This window comes from Pongo pygmaeus, chromosome 16 (genome assembly GCF_028885625.2).
Source record: "Pongo pygmaeus isolate AG05252 chromosome 16, NHGRI_mPonPyg2-v2.0_pri, whole genome shotgun sequence".
In the NCBI taxonomy this organism is placed as follows: Eukaryota; Metazoa; Chordata; class Mammalia; order Primates; family Hominidae; genus Pongo; species Pongo pygmaeus.
In genome coordinates, this window is record NC_072389.2 from 76,616,148 (window position 1) to 76,621,100 (window position 4,953).

Sequence of the window (4,953 nt, forward strand, 5' to 3'; positions counted from 1 at the left end):
CCAGCACTGTTATTGAAGAGGGTGTCCTTTCCTCAATATATGTTTTTGGTGCCTTTGTCAAAAATCAGTTGGCTGTAAATATGTGAATTTATTTCTGTGTTCTCTATTCTGTTCCATTGATTTATATGTTTGTTTTTATATCGGTATCATGCTGATTTGGTTACTATAGCTTTGTAGTATAATTTGAAGTAAAGTAGTGTAATGCCTCCAGTTTTGTTCTTTTTGATCAGTATTGCTTTGGCTATTTGGTGTCTTTTATAATGTCATATGAATTTTAGTATTTTTTTTCTATTTATGTAAAGAATGTCATTGGTATTTCGATAGGGATTGCATTGAATCTGTAGAATGCTTTGGGTAGTGTGATCATTTTAACAGTATTAATTCTTCCAATCCATGAGCATGGGATGTCTTTTTGTTTGTTTCCTCTTCAAATATTTTCATCAGTGTTTTACACTTTTCCTTGTAGAGTTTTTTCACCTCTTTGGTTAAATGTATTCCTAGGTATTTTATTTTTTCATAGCTATTATAAATGGGATTTTTTTCACTTGGTGCATAGAAACACTAGATTTCTTTTTCAGCTAGTTCATTGTTGGTGTATAGAAACAGTGATTTTGGCATGTTGATGTTGTAGCCTGTATCTTCACTAAATTTATTTATCAGTTCTAAGAGTTTTTTGATGGCACCTTCAGGTTTTGCTATATATAGGGTTATGTCATCTGGCTGGGCACAATGGCTCACACCTGTAATCCTAGTGCTTTGGGAGGCTGAGACAAGAGGATCACCTGAGGCCAGGAATTCGAGACCAGCCTAGGCAACATAGCAAGACCCCATCTCGACAAAAAACAATTGTTTTAATTAGCCAAGTGTGGTGGCATGGCATCTACAGTCCTAGCCACTTGGGAGGATTGCTCAAGCCCAGGAGTTCAAGGCTACAGTGAGCTATGATTTTGCCACTGCATTCAATGAGCTATTATTGTGCCACTGCACAGCCTGGGCAACGGAGTTAAGAGCCTGCCTCTAAAAAAATTAAAAATAAACATAAATAAATAAATATTATGATAAATTGACTTCCTCTTTTCCAATTTGGATGCCCTTATTTCTTTATCTTGCTTAATTGCTCTGGGTAGGGCTTCCAGCACTATGTTGAATAAGAGTGTTAAGAGTGGGCATCTTTGTCTTGTTCCAACTCTTAGAGGAAAGGATTTCAGCTTTTCCCCATTCAGTATGATGTTAGCTGTGGGTTTGTCATATATGGCCTTTATTGTGTCGAGTTTTGTTCCTTCTAAGCCTAGTTTGTTGAAACGTTTTATCATGAAGCAATGTTGAATTTTATCAAATGCTTTTTCTGTGTCTATTGAGGTGATCATTTGGTTTTTATGCTTCATTCTGTTCATATGATGTATCACATTTATTTGTGTATGTTGATCCTATATGGCATTTTTTTTTAAGTTGCTGTCCACAAGTTTATTGTCTTTATCTGAAAAATCCTCATAGCAAATTGTTTGGTTTAGCTCTCAGCAGCCCGCTCCTGAGCTCTGAGGAAGCTTGCCTTCTTCTGAGTTACCCGATCTTTCTTCTGAGCAAGGGACATTTTGGGACAGTGCCACCTCTTCTTTTTAACTTTTTTTCTTGGGCTTCTTTTCATAGACTGGATTCTCTTGTATAGCAGCATGAGCTTTCTAACACATCTCCTCCATCATGTCTGGAGTTATGCTGTTCTTTATGTATTGAGAGAACTGTTTCTTGTAAGCATCTTCATCTTCTTCCATTAAGTAGCACATATAATCTGCAACATTCTGGCCCATGATGTGCTTCCAGTGTACTTCTGCATTAAATTTCTTGCTTTCAGAATCATAACCAGGGAATCGTTTGGTACTGTGAGGGATAGACAAGCCTCCATCCACAGCCCCCTTCAGGGCGCCAAAAACTTTATTGCCAGTGGTAGTTCTGGCAAGGCCTGCATCCAAATAGCAGGTAAAGGCACCTGGCTGACCATTAATGCTTTCCACATTGTATTCATTGCCAGTCACCTCCACTTGGGCTTCGTAGATCTCGTCCATGCCATACGTATTGAAAAGCCTGCGGGCCAGCAGCAAGCCAGTACAATATGCTGCAGCATAATTTGACAAGCCAAACTTCACACCGTATTTTGGCAGTCCGTGTGCATATGCTGGCCAGACTATCATACCCCCTCTATACAGGCATAAGCAATCTGACAAATGATATCTCTGTTTGTTACATGAACTATCATCCTATATTTGAGTGTATTGTATTTATTTTTATCCTGTATCACCAAGCGTTTCCAAGCTTAGTAATCAGTTTTACCCTCTCATTGTCTTCTAAATTTCACTTGGTATCTCTTAAAGTAGGCCTTATTCTTAACAACTTTAACAAACCCCATCCTGGGGAACAAAAGACCCACGTCCGCGGCTCAACAGAGACCTGCAGGCCCAGCAGCGCTAGGGGGCGGAAAGGCTATATGGCATTATTAATGTGTATTTTAATCCAACATATTTCAATCCCATCGGATATTGTTGTTTTTTTAAAGTCAGTAATCATTTAGAGCTCCTCATATATTCACCACTTATTTTGCTCTTCATTCCTTCTTATAACTCGGAACTTCCTTCTGGAATCACTCTTTTATAGTCTAAATATTATATAGCCTTTAGAAATTTTTAGTGCTGTCCTTGTGATGGAGAACTCGCTCAGGTTTTTTGTTTTTGTTTTTGTTTTTGTTTTTGTTTTTTTGTGAGACAAAGTCTCACTCTGTTGCCCAAACTGGAGTGCAGTGGCGTGATCTCAGCTCACTGCAACCTCCACTTCCCAGGTTCAAGCAATTCTCCTGCCTCAGCCTCCCGAGTAGCTGGGATTACACCCATGGCGTGCACCACCATGCCTGGCTAAATTTTTTTGTATTTTTAGTAGAGATGGGTTTCACTATGTTAGCTAGGCTGATCTCGGACTCCTGACCTCGTGATCCGCCCACCTTGGCCTCCCAAAGTGCTGACATTACAGGCGTGAGCCACCATGCCCAGCCAGGTTTTTAAAATCTGAAAATATCTTTATTTCACCTTCATTTTAAAAAAAAGTGTCATTAAAATATAACAATCATATAGTAAAGTCTACTATGGGGTCACTACTAGTATGGGACCATCTTAAACCCAAGTTCAGGGCTTGAAATTTAATTTTATGGTTGTTGGATTCTTATTTCTGTTTCCGTCTCTCTGTGACATTATCAAAACAAAAGTCCTAGTTTTCCGGGATTGGCAAGCATCAGAGGGTCAGTGTGGCTTCCGTGCTCTTTTACCTTTCTGGATTCACATTTTTACTTTACTTTGACTTTATAATTCCTTATAGTCATGTTTTGTCTTTGATGCTTTTAAAATGTTTTATTATATTTTATCTAGTTGTTTAAAATTTTTATCCAGTGGGATAGTTAATTCAAATAACATAGTCCTTCATTACTAAGAGCAGAAAGTTCCCATGTTGAATTTTTAATTTTTTGCTATTATAATTTTAATTTTTAAAAGATGGTTTTTGTTTTTTGTTTTCTGAATGCACTTCTTAATTAATATCCTGAGCTTCTTTCACAGTTTATTTGTAATTTTCCTTTTACCTACCTGTCTCATCCTCCAGTCTGTAAGTTCCCTGACCATGTCTGTCTCCTTCCTTCAAGGCTGTATCTCCAACACTTAGAAAAATATCTGGATGAGGCCAGGCATGGTGGCTCACGCCCATAATCCCAGCACTTTGGGAGGCTGAGGTGGGCAGATCACTTGAGGCCAGAAGTTTGAGACCAGCCTGGCCAAAATAGTGAAACCCTGTCTCTACTAAAAATACGAAAATTAGCTGGGAATGGTGGTGCGTGCCTGTAATCCCAACTACTCAGTAGGCTGAGGCACAAGAATTGCTTGAATGTGAAAGGTGGAGGCTGCAGTGAGCTGAGATCGTGCCACCGCACTCCAGCATGGGTGACAGAGTGAGATTCTGTCTCCCCTCCCCACCCCCCAAAAAGAAAAATATCTGGATGAGTAATAAAGCTTTATCTTGGGTTTTGCCTAGACAAATTAGTCTCATTAAAGCTGGATTCCTATTTCAGAGATGGTTCTCAACTTCTGACTTTTAACATCCTTACATCCTGCAGTTTTGAGTCCTATGCACCTCCCAGATGTGAAGTTCAGGCTTTTATAAGCCAGCCATGAAAGAACATTCTGAGCTACCCCATCGTGGCTCTGCATAGCAGCCAACTGTTCAGTCTTGTAAGCATCACCATGTGTGCACAGCACAGAGAGTAGAAAAAAAAGCAAATCTGATAAAAAATAAAACTCAGTTAAAGAAAAAAGAAAAGAAGTGAAACCTCACAAGTACTACAATAGAGCAAAAGATAGGTATTATTAAACATCATGAAAGTGCCATAAAGAGCAAGAAAAGAACAAAATGTAAAGAGCATGTACAAAATGCTGGAAATATATTATCAAAGATGGAATCCAAAAGGCAGGACATGTTACTATGGATTTTATCTTTTTTTTTTGTTTTGGCTCTCTGGGAATGAAAGTCTTCCATAACACATAAATTTTCCTCTTGAACTTTTGGATTCTTAAGAGATATACAAGAACTCATTGTGCAGTAAAAGATAGGACCACCTACACTAAATAATGTGTGAGGCTCATGAAGTCTACGTTAGCAATGCAGGTGAAGTTTAATAGTGATCAGGTGTCTGTCTTGAGAACTGATGTTGACCATGGTGACAGTAGGACATGTGGTCTGGGAGGAAAACTTAGATGCATCTGTGCCTGTCACAAGCCGGGGATCATACAGGTGTTTTTAGAACTGGCAAGACACCTTGTAAGCAAAGACCAACTGTCATTATCCTGGGAAACATTTCTTAAAGAATGGCCTGAGTAATATGCTAGTTACACTGTATACATGTTTCAATGCATGTATTCAAATGTA

The 4,953-nt window shown here is 38.7% G+C and overlaps 1 pseudogene; it reads right to left on the reverse strand.

The window, feature by feature from the left end:
• Positions 1–1,494: 1,494 nt before the first annotated feature.
• Positions 1,495–2,406, reverse strand: LOC129014274 (large ribosomal subunit protein uL18-like; annotated as a pseudogene).
• Between the last annotated feature and the right edge of the window lie 2,547 nt (positions 2,407–4,953).